Source organism: Schistocerca nitens, chromosome 8, assembly GCF_023898315.1.
Source record: "Schistocerca nitens isolate TAMUIC-IGC-003100 chromosome 8, iqSchNite1.1, whole genome shotgun sequence".
NCBI lineage: Eukaryota > Metazoa > Arthropoda > Insecta > Orthoptera > Acrididae > Schistocerca > Schistocerca nitens.
The window spans coordinates 379,013,965-379,030,007 of NC_064621.1; positions in this window are offsets into that span (position 1 = coordinate 379,013,965).

Here is a 16,043-nt window from a genome sequence, read left to right on the forward strand (position 1 = left end):
TATAACATCCTCATGTGTCCCATGCTACTACCCCTGCCAGGTATGCCTCCCCTCCATCACGACAGTCTTCGGTGTAGTACACATTGCAGCAGGACCAGGAGCCACATGAGCTTCAGTGATAGTTCACAGAGACTGCCTGCAACAGCTGGACTACTTTGCCACATCCATAGTGGGAGGCAACTGTGACGTCATCCTTCCTAGAGAACCAACGTTCAACAAATATGTTATCTCCAACTACGGCAGCCAATTTCGCTAGTCGATGTAGCGATGAGCGTAGCGGTGTAACCCGTGGCCGAAGTCTACAGTTAAGAGCCCTTGGTCCACATGCAACAGTTGTCTGTCGTCATCGAGCTCAGTCCACAATGAGCAATCAGCTGTATTCAACATAGCCTTTCGGCAGAGTTTGCCTGGACTTAGCAGTTGCCGTACTGGAACACATTGTTAATGTTGACAGCCAATACCGCAGGAAGGCGGCTGCAGACATCTCTGGAAAAATGCTTGTTACTACATGTGACTGTCAGCTATGGAATAAATTTTTCAGCCTGTTCAAAATGAATGCATAACTAGAGTTACAAGAAATAAGTGCTCTTGCACCAGCACTAACGTATTTTGTATAGCGGTTACGGAACTTTTACACTGGCACAATCGTTTGCAACACGATTACTTCCATGGTGTGATCAATAACATAGTGTATCTGGCACTTGTAAATACTTCAGGTGAAAAATACGGGTTTGCATTTTCCAGGGGTTGGGTTGGAATTGGTTTCGCTAGTGGTAGCAGCTTCTGATACTTTCTTTTTGATGGTGTTAACTTTGCTTGCTTGCAACTATAAGTGTATATATAAATTTTGAGTGCCTTCCGGGAGTGGCTGGTTATTGGCACATGTATAGAAAAGCTATGTAGTAAGCTGCCCTGCAGTAAGCCGTTCTTCTCGGTACTCCACTGGATCATTTGCCTTTGAAAATCGCCAAAGAATCTTCTGTGTCGGAGCAGGTATTCGATCACTTCACTCTTGCTCCCACACTTCTTTTCAGTTCAGATGGTCTTCTTTTGCACATTTGCGCCAGAGATGTTTCAGATTTTCGTGAATATACGTGGAGTAGTTCAACATTTACTTCATTTTCAAGTTCCACGGAGTAAGAATGGAACCTGGGCTGACTTGTGATGCCTGACTACCTTTCTTTACATTATCTGCGGTTTTCTGAGCCTTCAGGAATGCTGTATGTGGTATGAACAAATCACGATTTTTGACCCCTTTCATAATTTTACATTTTCTCTCTTAATACAATTGTTCATGGGTGTATATATATATATATACTTTCCCCACCTCCTCACCACGGCGCTTCAACGATTAATAAAAGAGTTCGACAGATAAGAGTCAAAAAGCACCAAAGCAATGCTACGAGGGCAGTTCAATAAGTAATGCAACACATTTTTTTCTGAAACAGGGGTTGTTTTATTCAGCATTGAAATACACCAGGTTATTCCCCAATCTTTTAGCTACACAACACTATTTTTCAACGTAATCTCCATTCAATGCTACGGCCTTACGCCACCTTGAAATGAGGGCCTGTATGCCTGCACGGTACCATTCCACTGGTCGATGTCGGAGCCAACGTCGTACTGCATCAATAACTTCTTCATCATCCGCGTAGTGCCTCCCACGGATTGCGTCCTTCATTGGGCCAAACATATGGAAATCCGACGGTGCGAGATCGGGGCTGTAGGGTGCATGAGGAAGAACAGTCCACTGAAGTTTTGTGAGCTCCTCTCGGGTGCGAAGACTTGTGTGAGGTCTTGCGTTGTCATGAAGAAGGAGAAGTTCGTTCTGATTTTTGTGCCTACGAACACGCTGAAGTCGTTTCTTCAATTTCTGAAGAGTAGCACAATACACTTCAGAGTTGATCGTTTCACCATGGGGAAGGACATCGAACAGAATAACCCCTTCAGCGTCCCAGAAGACTGTAACCATGACTTTACCGGCTGAGGGTATGGCTTTAAACTTTTTCTTGGTAGGGGAGTGGGTGTGGCGCCACTCCATTGATTGCCGTTTTGTTTCAGGTTCGAAGTGATGAACCCATGTTTCATCGCCTGTAACAATCTTTGACAAGAAATTGTCACCCTCAGCCACATGACGAGCAAGCAATTCCACACAGATGGTTCTCCTTTGCTCTTTATGGTGTTCGGTTAGACAACGAGGGACCCAGCGGGAACAAACCTTTGAATATCCCAACTGGTGAACAATTGTGACAGCACTACCAACAGAGATGTCAAGTTGAGCACTGAGTTGTTTGATGGTGATCCGTCGATCATCTCGAACGAGTGTGTTCGCACGCTCCGCCATTGCAGGAGTCACAGCTGTGCACGGCCGGCCCGCACGCGGGAGATCAGTCTTGCTTGACCTTGCGGCGATGATGACACACGCTTTGCCCAACGACTCACCGTGCTTTTGTCCACTGCCAGATCACCGTAGACATTCTGCAAGCACCTATGAATATCTGAGATGCCCTGGTTTTACGCCAAAAGAAACTCGATCACTGCCCGTTGTTTGCAACGCACATCCGTTACAGACGCCATTTTAACAGTTCCGTACAGGGCTGCCACCTGTCGGAAGTCAATGAAACTATACGAGACGAAGCGGGAATGTTTGAAAATATTCCACAAGAAATTTCCGGTTTTTTCAACCAAAATTGGCCGAGACAAAAAATGTGTTGCATTACTTATTGAACTGCCCTCGTAGCTCGTGTAAATACTAAGCAAGTGATGAGAGCCTCGGGTTTGATAATAGTTCGCTGAACTTAGGCATGCAAATGATAGGGGCTGAACTCCCCTACCACAACTGCAAAACGGCATTTGGTGAAGACTGCCGGAGTCATAAGGTTGACCTAGTTGGAGTCGATGTATGATTCATCCGACGAATTGCTCTGAAAGTCTTTTCACAGATTACAGACGTTAGATTCTGACGCAGGTATCTATGTCGTAATATGTACATCCTTATCCTGTTGCTCACTAGCTGTGAAAGCAATTTATACCCACAACCTCCAAAGCCATGAATGCTTAGCTGAATGAGCCCGTGGACTATTTATACTCGTAGCAGCGACCGACATTTGCCGTTTTACACTGTGACGCATTAGGAGCGTGACCCCTTCTCGACAGCGGTCTGCTATTTCTGCACCATCATCGAGCGCTTTTCGGATGAAGATGGCATATAAATAAGATACCCAGCCATCTGCGTACCGTTTACCGTATAAAAGAGAAGATAGTCTTTTGGCTGTCGATACGCAAACACGCACATTGGACTACACATCGTTGTGGCAGAGATACATTTACAAGTGAACCACGCACTAACCTCTACAGCAACATTATATGTACTTATGCTTCAATAGCAGATTCTGAATCCATCTAAAATAAGTAGCGGTCAATTAAACAAACGTTATATGTAGATCTGTCTTCTTTAGACCCAACTGAAAAGCAAAAACCACCAAATAGCATAATCATACACGTTTATAAAGTTCTAATAAAGGGAGTAATTTACCTTCGGTGTATTAACATACGATGTTTATGCTTGTGTCTGATGTTTGGTCTTTGAAGAACAAACAAATTCTGCACTTGTACCTTTGTTACAAATGGAAGTCAGCCAACGAACACCTTTTGCTGTTGTTGATCGGTCACAAACAGAGTTGCCAATAGAATGAATCGAATTTCACCATTACAAACACTGTAAATCACTGTAAATTTTGCTTTAAAATGGCTGCAACATAGAATGTCTAGTAGATTTTAAGTTTTGCAAATATTTGCAGTATTTCACGAGTGTTTAATACGGTGTACCTTAAGTTACGTGAAATTTTAACAAGAGGAATCGATTGCTCTTATTTTAAAATACACCAACTCATATATAACTCAAAATCTGAATCTTCATAGATGTTCGGTTTTGCAGGAACGGTCCACATATGTAGGTGTCTGAATTTGTACTTATGCATTACATGCGTGGAGGTAGACATATACGAAGCAATTCAAGAATTTTATTAAAGTACGTAGACGAATACAAGCTCAATGAAGTATGAAATGAGAAACATACATTACTGTTAAGACTTGTACCTTTCTTTTCAAAATATCTACTTTCCTAACGTTGCTTTTTGTTGTGTACATAGTTCCGCGTAGTCAGCGCATACACAACTTTCCCACTAGAGCGCGCACCGCTAAGCACAACAGCGCAGGCGCAGCGCTCGTCCGTCTCCGCACTACGAGATGGCGCTGTCTTAGAGACGGACCAAATTCTGCTTCCGCCGATCCGCGTATTAATATGTACCGCAGCCAATGAGATTGCTGCTAACGTAGAACCTTTTCTCCTCGCAGATCACACTCGCGCAGTGATACCTGAACGCTCGAGGTATTATAACAAGTGTACAGACCTCCGATTAGTCAGTCTGCATTTATCTGCATCTGTCTGTACCAGTCTATAGTCAAGTTTCAGTCTGCGCCTAATAAGATTATATTCCTGTACATAGCCATGAAGAGAAATGTATAGGCACTTTGTCAAGTATCAGAGATGTGAGAATAAGATTAACGTACCAAGACCAAAGGTACATCAGATTGTCAATTGTAAATAGCATCCAGAACCAAGTTAAGTTATTTTTACGCTTGTTATTATTTTAATAAATGTGTGTGAAAATTAATCAAGTTCTGTTTAAAGTTGGTCACCGTCAATCTGCTACACTAAGCGTGCAAGTGGCATTTCTATCGTCTGACCTAACGGCAGAAGGTAAACACGCCACGATAAGACCACGAGACATATTGCTGACACTGGCCTACTTCGTTAGAGCGACAAGTCAAATAATCTGATGGTGTGTGTACTGAAGGTCTTACAGTACGCACACCACACTTTTGGTGAACTTTTGCCTGTAACTTACTTTTTCTGGGATTATCTTGGTCTATCCACGTAGAAACCTCCCTCACGCAGTATAATTTCATTTATGGGGTAGAGGAAAGTAATACATTACATTTGTTAGGAGTAGTGCTTCCTTAATTATCATTTCTTGTAGCATTCACTCTATTTTCATGTTTAAACATGTCGTTTAAAACTAATCTGTCCTAAGCAGCAGTACAGTCGGCTAGAAATATTGGTACGAGAGATTTGACAATAACTGCAAAACGCCGTTCCGACATACCAAAGATGGAAAAAGAACGTGAACGAGATTGTGTACAAAGCGCCTTGATCATTGGTGGTTTTTGGGGTTGTACGACGAACTCAGAGAGCGAGCTGACAGTATAAACAAGATAACAGGAGAATTACTGACGCTCTGGAGAAAGCTGAGCTTCCTTTTTCTTCCTGTATAACAAATTTATACAAAGGTTAACAAACTCATAAAAGCATTCGAAAATTATAGATAACGGAGGAATGAAGGGTCTCAAAAAAAAAAAAAAATCTTACTCACATTTTCGATATTAAGAAACCGGGTGGAAACTGACATTGCAGTGAAGACAAAGAACTTGAAACGAATTGAAAGAGAAAGCCGAGTGGCCTACATTATTGAGTAAGTAGCTACTATGAAAAGTGGCTAGTATGAAAATGATCCATCCTGCAAAACGTCGAAGAAACTCATCATCTCAGTTAATGAGCCAAGTGCAACAGTTCAGCAGTAATAGTACTGAAGGAGACAACGGTAGCTGCAGCAGCACTTATGGTGCTAATGCTGAAAACTGTCCTACTATGAAAGATAAAGCATCAGCCTACAAAATATACAGCCAGTTTGGTGTCAGAAGTGTCCCAATCAACAAGAAAAGCATCAAAAGGTATTCAAAACTTTGTTAAAGACGGAATAAATGTACGTACAATACCGCAATCATGGGTTTGTTGTCGGGTGATCCAGGACCGTCTCAAAGAACTTATTGGTGAAGAAGAGTTCTGCTTGCTTTTTGATGGGAAGAGAACTAATAGAGAATATCAGATGGTGTGTATGAGGAATACCACAATAACTCTGCACTTCGGAATTTTGGCTTGTGGAAACTAGTCGCTGAGAATATGTTTACCAGGCTGCAGTCCTCTTGCATGCGTGGAGGAGTGTCTAAATGATTATTTCGCACACAACAACAGTCAATATGGGGCTCAAAAGTGGTATAGGCTCCAGACACAGTTCAGCCAAGAATTTATACAAGAGCACCAGTTTATAGGGCTCCACCTGCTTCTACGGTACTTAATCGATTACTTGTTCCCGACAAAAACACGGTATCAAGTACCAGTTCACTGGCAATGTTTTGGTAGTATATCGAGACTTACAAAAAAGCTGTTTTGGTTCAGAAAAGACTTTGACACACGAAAACCCATAATGGAGAGGTGATTTCAGATGCCTTTTTCAACTCTTTGAAGGGCATAATTTCTATCAGGAGGAGAAAAAGTTGCCTCTAAGAAAATGGCAGCAGCCACCTTCCCTTCGCAGTGCCAGGTGGAATTCACGGCCAATCTCTGCAGTGATTGCTCATTTTCTACTTCCGAGGCGGAGAGATCAGCTCAAAGCTACTTGTCACTTCAACCCAACTGCATGGGCAAAGCCCTGGTTTTCAAATAAGCATTATTTAGAGGACACATACAATGAGCTGCATGCTACTGTATCCAAACTGAAGTGCCCCAAGGCTTTAAAAGCTTTTTACACTCTCTGGCAAACTGAGTGACCCGTGCTTGAAGCGCCTCTCTCAGATATGTTGGCCGAGCGAGCCGTAAAGCTGATGGAAGAACTTCTCATCATTTGTAGTAGTGGCAAATATCTTAACAGCAAGTTCATAAACGCTTATTCACAAAATTAAGGTCTTATTGTAATTTATTGTACGTTATATTTCATTTGCAAATGAAAGCCGTGTAAATATGTTTTAGATGCTCCCTTTTAACACAACGTACGTTAGGGGACGAAGTTTTTCGCAGTTTAAAAAAATGGATTACGTTTTGTAAGGTGTGAGACAAAAGGTCATAGTTTGAAACCTCAGGCTGTGAAATCTGGAAAAAGTTATAACCGTAATACACAAACAACCTGTCACTAAACTGCTTCATATGACCTGGTATATAGCTTGTTAAACTGGCGATTGCGAAAGAGTGGGAACTGGTCTTGATTATTTGGCTATTACATCACAAACCTCTAAAATAACAGTGAGACATCAGCCTAGTAACTATAAGTACCATGAAAGTGAGCAATGAGAACAGTCAGGTCACTCGTGTACTTTGAGTTTTAATCAGCATGAAGCTTGTGTTTATTCACTCAGTCTCCAGCTTTATGTCAGAATCTAACAAATTTGTAGTCATTCTGACGAATTCAATTGAACCTTCGAGTGCTTTGGAAATTTTCTACTAGTCATATTTCTTTTTCTTAGGTACTTGTGAAGATATGTATTGTCCGAAACGCGTCAAAGTCATTGGTTTATCAACTGGAGGGGTTCTTACTTAGTAAACAATATAGGAATTGTGGAGATCTACATCTACATCATGCTCCGCAAGCCACCTAATGGTGGGTGGCGGAGGGTAGTTTCGGTACCACTATCTGATCCCTCCAACCCTGTTTCACTCGCGAATAGTCGAGGGAAAGAATAATGGTCGGTAAGCATCTGTATTGCCTATGATTTCTCGAATTTTCTTCTCGTGGTTAATACGCGAGATGTATGTGGGGGGAAGTAATATGTTATCCGACTCCTGAGAAGTGCTGTCCTGAAATTTGAATAGTAAATCTCTCCGTGATGCACAACGTGATGCACTCTTGTAACGTCTCCCAGTGGAGTTTGTTTAGCATCTTCGTAACGCGCTCTCGCCAGCTAAACGATAGCGTAACGAAACGCGCTGCTCTTCTGTCAGTTCTATCTGATAGGAATCAAAGATAGATGAACAATACTCAAGAATCGGGCGAACAAGAGCCTTATAAGATCTCCTTCGTGGAGGAGTTACATTTCCTTCAGATTCTTCAAATGAATCTCAGTCTGGTATCTCCTTTTCCCACTATCTGTTTTATGTGCTCATTCCACTTAAGGTCGCACTGGATAATTATGCCTAGATATTTTACGGCAGACGCTGTCTCCAGCTGTTTTTCATCAATAATGTAGCTGCACAGTAGTAGATGTCTTTTCCTATGTATGCGCGGTATTTACGTTCAGGGGCAACTGCCAGAGCGTTGCTACTTTGATATAGACAACTGCATCATCTGCGAATAGCCTTAAAGAACATCCAACGCTTTCTACTAGATCTTTTATACATGGTGTTACAAAAAGGTACGGCCAAACTTTCAGGAAACATTCCTCACAGACAAATAAAGAAAAGATGTTATGTGGACATGTGTCCGGAAACGCTTAATTTCCATGTTAGAGCTCATTTTAGTTTCGTCGTCCACCTACGCTCAATGGAGCACCTTATCATGATTTCATACGGGATACTCTACCTGTTCTGCTAGAACATGTGCCTTTACAAGTACGACACATGTGGTTCATGCACGATGGAGCTCCTGCACATTTCAGTCGAAGTGTTCGTACGCTTCTCAACAACAGATTCGGTGACCGATGGATTGGTAGAGGCGGACCAATTCCATGGCCTCCACGCTCTCCTGACCTCAACCCTCTTGACTTTCATTTATGGGGGCATTTAAAAGCTCTTATCTACGCAGCCCCGGTACCAATTGTAGAGACTCTTCATGCTCGTATTGTGGACGGCTGTCATACAATACGCCATTCTCCAGGGCTGCATCAGCGCATCAGGGATTCCATGCGACAGAGGGTGGATGCATGTATCCTCGCTAACGGAGGACATTTCCTGTAACAAAGTATTTAAAGTCACACTGGTACGTTCTGGTGCTGTGTGTTTCCATTCCATGATTAATGTGATTTGAAGAGAAGTAATAAAATGAGCTCTAACATGGAAAGTAAGCGTTTCCGGACACATGTCCACATAACATATTTTCTTTCTTTGTGTGTGAGGAATGTTTCCTGAAAGTTTGGCCGTACCTTTTTGTAACACCCTGTAAATATTGTAAACGGCAGCGGTCCTATCACACTTCCCTGTGGTACTCCGGGTATTACCTTTATATCTGTCGATTTTGTTCCGTTAAGAGCGATGTGTTGAGTTCTATGTGCAAGAAAGTCTTGAATTGAATCGCAGGTCTGATCCGACACTCCCTAAAACCGTATATATATATTTTTCATTAAACGGAGATGCGGGACGGTGTCAAGTGCCTTACTGAAATCAAGAAACACGACATCAAACTGAGCGCCGTTGTCCACTGCGCTGTGGATCTCATGGAGGAACAGAGCGAGCTGAGTTTCGCAGGATCTCTGAGAAATCCATGTTGATTTTTACAGAGCTGATGTTCATTTTCCTAAAACGTCGTAATTCCTGAGCATAAAACATGTTGCACAATTCTACAATAGATTGACGTCAACGATATAAGTCTGTACTTGTGTGGATCTGTCTGACGGCCTTTCTTAAAAACATGAATGACCTGTGCTTTTTTCCAGTGGTTAGGTACCTTCCGTTGCTCAAGCGATCTACGGTAAATTACTGCTAGAAGGGGAGCAAGATTTTTCGCACAACCTTTATAGGTTAGATACAGGCTCCCATGTAGATGCCATGTTCCTTGTCTTCCGGTAGGCCTTCGATACAGTTCCGCAGTGTCGCCTGATAAACAAAGTAAGAACCTACGAAATATCAGACCAGCTGTGTGGCTGGATTGAAGAGTTTTTAGCAAACAGAAAACAGCATGTTGTTCTCAATGGAGAGACGTCTACAGACGTTAAAGTAACCTCTGGCGTGCCACAGGGGAGTGTTATGGGACCATTGCTTTTCACAATATACACTCCTGGAAATTGAAATAAGAACACCGTGAATTCATTGTCCCAGGAAGGGGAAACTTTATTGACACATTCCTGGGGTCAGATACATCACATGATCACACTGACAGAACCACAGGCACATAGACACAGGCAACAGAGCATGCACAATGTCGGCACTAGTACAGTGTATATCCACCTTTCGCAGCAATGCAGGCTGCTATTCTCCCATGGAGACGATCGTAGAGATGCTGGATGTAGTCCTGTGGAACGGCTTGCCATGCCATTTCCACCTGGCGCCTCAGTTGGACCAGCGTTCGTGCTGGACGTGCAGACCGCGTGAGACGACGCTTCATCCAGTCCCAAACATGCTCAATGGGGGACAGATCCGGAGATCTTGCTGGCCAGGGTAGTTGACTTACACCTTCTAGAGCACGTTGGGTGGCACGAGATACATGCGGACGTGCATTGTCCTGTTGGAACAGCAAGTTCCCTTGCCGGTCTAGGAATGGTAGAACGATGGGTTCGATGACGGTTTGGATGTACCGTGCACTATTCAGTGTCCCCTCGACGATCACCAGTGGTGTACGGCCAGTGTAGGAGATCGCTCCCCACACCATGATGCTGGGTGTTGGCCCTGTGTGCCTCGGTCGTATGCAGTCCTGATTGTGGCGCTCACCTGCACGGCGCCAAACACGCATACGACCATCATTGGCACCAAGGCAGAAGCGACTCTCATCGCTGAAGACGACACGTCTCCATTCGTCCCTCCATTCACGCCTGTCGCGACACCACTGGAGGCGGGCTGCACGATGTTGGGGCGTGAGCGGAAGACGGCCTAACGGTGTGCGGGACCGTAGCCCAGCTTCATGGAGACGGTTGCGAATGGTCCTCGCCGATACCCCAGGAGCAACAGTGTCCCTAATTTGCTGGGAAGTGGCGGTGCGGTCCCCTACGGCACTGCGTAGGATCCTACGGTCTTGGCGTGCATCCGTGCGTCGCTGCGGTCCGGTCCCAGGTCGACGGGCACGTGCACCTTCCGCCGACCACTGGCGACAACATCGATGTACTGTGGAGACCTCACGCCCCACGTGTTGAGCAATTCGGCGGTACGTCCACCCGGCCTCCCGCATGCCCACTATACGCCCTCCCTCAAAGTCCGTCAACTGCACATACGGTTCGCGTCCACGCTGTCGCGGCATGCTACCAGTGTTAAAGACTGCGATGGAGCTCCGTATGCCACGGCAAACTGGCTGACACTGACGGCGGCGGTGCACAAATGCTGCGCTGCTAGCGCCATTCGACGGCCAACACCGCGGTTCCTGGTGTGTCCGCTGTGCCGTGCGTGTGATCATTGCTTGTACAGCCCTCTCGCAGTGTCCGGAGCAAGTATGGTGGGTCTGACACACCGGTGTCAATGTGTTCTTTTTTCCATTTCCAGGAGTGTATATAAATGACCTAGTTGATAGCGTCGGAAGTTTCACGCAGCATTTCGCGGATGATGCTGTAGTATACAGAGAAGTTTCAGCATTAGAAAATTGTAATGAAATGCAGGAAGATCTGCAGCGGCAAGGCACTTGGTGCAGGGAGTGGCAACTGACCCTTAACATAGACAATTGTAATGTATTTCGAATACATAGAAAGAAGGATCCTTTATTGTATGATTATATGATAGCGGAACAAACACTGGTAGTAGTTACTTCTGTGAAATATCTGGGAGTATGCGTACGGAACGATTTGAAGTGGAATGATCATAGAAAATTAATTGTTGGTAAGGCGGCTGCCGGGTTGAGATTCATTGGGAGAGTCCTTGGAAAATGTAGTCCATCAACAAAGGAGGTGGCTTATAAAACACTCGTTCGACCTATACTTGAGTATTGCACATCAGTGTGGGATCCGTACCAGGACGGGTTGACAGAAGAGATAGAGAAGATCCAAAGAAGAGTGACGCGTCTGGTCACAGGGCTATTTAGTAAGCGTGATAGCCATACGGAGATGTTTAGCAAACTCAAGTGACAGACTCTGCAAGTGAGGCGCTCTGCATCGCGGTGTAGCTTGCTGTCCAGGTTTCGAGAGGGTACGTTTCTGGATGAGATATCGAATACATCGCTTCCCCCTACTTATACCCCCCGAGGAGATCGCGCATGTGAAATTAGAGAGATTCGAGAGTGCACGGAGGTTTTCCGGCAGTCGTTCTTTCTGCGAACCACACGCGACTGGAACAGGAAAGGGAAGTAATGACAGTGCTAAGTAAAGTGCCCTCCGCCACACACCGTTGGGTGGCTTGCGGATTATAAATGTAGATGTAGATGTACACGCCTTTCCACTACTAAGCAATTGTAGCTGCTTTTCAATTTCGTGATCGGTTAACTCAATATCTGCCATTTCGACGTTCGTACGACGATTCTCCTATTAATAACAGCGACCAGCGCTATTACTGGACAGGTCAGGTACGGTGTCCATTAGTTTTTTTTTTTTTTTTTTCATCGTAAGTTCATTAAGAACCCAAAACGACTGTGACGTAATAAACAGACATGTTACGAAGCAAGGAGTGTCTACGTGGTATTCGTAGAATTCTTCCGGAGAAGGCCACCGCCCACGCCACCATCGCTGTCCGCTCTTTTGTTCACATACTACACAGATGTAGGCGAAGCCACCATTTGGGCTTCCAGGATGGAGAAAGCTGGATATGAAAAGAGTAAACCAGCAACCCTCATCTTTGGCCCTTCGGCGGGGACGCGACGGAACCGGACCCATCGTAATGCTGCACACGTTGAGTGGAGAAGACAGAGGAAGGAGTGCATTGTGGCGCAGTACCCTCCCCTGTAGTTTGGCACGCTGCGCCGACGGACGCCCGCAGCTCCGGATCCAGCCCTGGCGCGCCCCCTGGGAAAGAGACGGTGTGCCAGGAGGACAGCTGATCAAGGCCAGACCCGCGCCGCGGCGCGGCCCACTCCAAGGCGGCGGGCGGCTTTGTAGCGCGAGGAGCTGACCCCGCCCGCTAAATCCCGCACAACCTGAGGAGCGAGGCGGGACGCCGTCGTTAGGCACTTACGGCAAACACACGCCGCGAAACAGATGAAAGCCGGCCCTTTGAGGCGAGGCGTTCGGGGAAATCTGCTGTGAAATTCGATCGCGGCGCTTAGGGCCGGCGGGGGGTCGGCAGCTGCTGTACTACCGCTGGTGCAGGACAAAAGTAAACGGGGGCTGCAGCCCCCATCCGAAAAAAAAGTTAGAAAAAGAGCTAGGGAACCAACGGGTGCGCCGAGCTCAATATGATGAGGGTCTGTTCACCAAGAACTCTAGATAACTCTCGGTTTGGGAGATCGTGAGAGAGCAGTGTTCCAGAGCAGCAGTATTCAAATGAAGGCAGATGCTGACAGGTGTGAATATTATCGATCTACCCTTTTAAGGGGAGACGGGCGCGAAATAGAAACGATTTTTTTTTTTTTTTTTCTTGCTGTCCAGTTTCCTGACGACTATTTTCCGATATACTGGCAGTTTTACAATACGTTGCACATCAGCTGCACTGTAAGTTTTCAGGCATATGATTTCGTGATGCCTCCATGAGATGTTGGCATCTTTTATTTATATTTCAGCGGTTTTCCCAGCCTGTAACAAAGTTGATATAATTCAAAGCCGTTTGTCGATACGTGATGATCATTGTTTCTTTTCTTTATTAGCACACATTAACTGCTACTGTAATTTTCACAGTATTTCCAAGCAAAATGTCGAAAGTAAAAGAAGTTTGCGTCAAAGAAAATATTCAGAGGAAATCAGCACTAAAGTATGTAAAACATTATCGGTTGTCTTGCTGCGTCATTTCCGAACTGATGTGGCAACAAAACCGAGAACGTTTTACATATAAGTGGCGTCGCGAAAGACTTCGTTCTCATAGTACTAAAGTGTTAACAATGCAAGTAATAAACAAGAGGAGTGAGTGGCTGTCTACATGTGCTTCTGATGATGAAAACAAGCAACCCATAAGTGCATCAAGAAGGAAGTTGAAAGTGAAACTGCCGCGCGGAGTGGCCGCACGATGTAAGGCGGTTTGCGCGGCCCCTCCCGCCGGAGGTTCGGGTCCTCTCCTTGACATGGGTGTGTGTGTGTTTCGTTCTTAGTATAAGTTAGTTTAAGTTAGATTAAGTACCGTGTAAGTCTAGGGACCGATGACCTCAGTAGTTTGGTCCCTTCGGAATTCACACACATCTGAATATTTTTTAAAGTGAAACCTGATTCTGCGTGTGGCTGCTACAAAAAGCTTCAGAACACAGAAATCTCTGGAAACTGTATAACTGAAGATACTAAGTGAATATATCAGTTCACATACGACGCAAGGGAATTGTCAATCAGTTATGCAATGTGCCACGTGTAAATGTGATGTAATGACTATGACATCTAATTTAGGTCCAGCTAATTTATATGACAATAATATAGTACCATCTATATGGACTAAGATCAGTGGGTAAAGGTATTCAGATAGGAAACAGTATTTGTGCAGTGTTAGATGTTCCTCAGTCTCCCTTGCGAAAATTCAATTTATAATAAAATCAATGGTTCAGCAGTCAGTGGCGTGTGTGACTTTTCAATGAAACAAGCAATTCAGCAAGCGATAAATAAAAGCACCGAAGAAAAGTCTACAAAAATAACGTCTTGTATTTATGACTCATGGCAGAAACGACGGCAAACATCTCTCAATGGCATCGTTTCTGTCACTACTTTTGACACTTGAAGAGTTTTAGATGTGGAAGTGATGAGTAAATGTTGGTTTGTTTGTCAAAATACCCCAGGAGCAAGACAAATCTGTGAAAAAAATTTTAATGGACCAAGTGGAGGTGACTGCAGTACGAAAACCTTTTCAGCGCTCCGTCAAAGCTAGCGCGTCGTATCTCGGCCATAGTGCCACCAACGTCTTTGCAACAATTTGTGAACAGAAGCCATATAGCCCTGACATTCTAGAATGCGTAGGGCATGTTTAGAAAAGACTTGTCTCGAGGGTGAGAAGGTTTCTAAGGGAAAAGGCAACAAGTGCTAAGATGGAAAAAAACTTGGAGAAAAAGGACATCTCATAAATTCCGAAATAGAAAAATGCCAGATTATTGTCGGTCAGTCATAACAAGGAGTGGCAATGCCTTAGAAAGTATGGGAAGACCTGCATGAGCAATTTTTTTCCTATAAGTTATCAACTGATCAAGACCCACAACACATTGACCAAGCGGTCCTGAAAGTTGGCATTATGTTGCGGCGAAAGTTATGAGCATAAACACTCGTTGTTATCACTAGCAGTTCTGAACACAATGAAACCTGTGTCTGAGTGACCTTGCTAATAATGGTCTGCTGAAGAAGTGCTTGCATCATAAAACTCAAAATCTCAATGAAAGTTTTGAATCGTTTGTTTGAAATCATCTACCAAAAACGAAGTTTGTAGGTATGAAACTTTAAAATTTGGTGTATGAGATGCTTTCTTATGTTTTAATGATGGCATATCAAGAAAAGCTGAAGTACTGGAGTATAGAAGTAAATTCAGGTGCAAAAACAAGACTGGCGTTACGAAATATGATTCTTCAGCAATTCATAAAGCAGACAGAACTGCACAGCACTATACAAAAGAGGAGAGAGAGCAAAGAAGAGCCAAGAATTAAAGAAGAAAATATGGGTGCTTTTCACGTAATGCCGAATATGATGCTTGAAAATATTAATTTTAAGAACTGTTATGAAAATTTTTAAATAATACACAAGTAAAGCTTCAAATTAAGTTTTCTCAGAACTGCATTTTGTTCCATGGATACCATTATATCCAGAACTGTGTGTCGCAGGGATTTGAATTTTCCTGCATTTGTTCAAAGACAACAAACGAACAGAGAGACGCACAACTAGCTTTGTAAGTGTGTATCTATCTAGGCTCAAAAAGGAGATTAATTTTTTTATATTTTAACCTGTTTTTAAACAAATGTCATTTTAACTCTGCAACTTCAATGTACCTGAATTGCGCTAGATTAAAGCAATAATTACCAGAAATCTCCTTTCCAAGTTTCAAGGTTCAATCTTTAATGGTTTGTTCAGAAATGGTACCCAAATACTATGAAGGTTTATACTGCTGGCCTAGGGAAGTGGCTCGTCCTGTTTTCCCGTAAGAAGACTTGGTCTGCTACTTTTATTGCATTATAGAGACTTATCGCTATCGTAAGGTAACACGGGTATTTTCACAAGTATGACGAGCGAGTTCTCCTGCTGAGCTGCGAGTTTTTGTC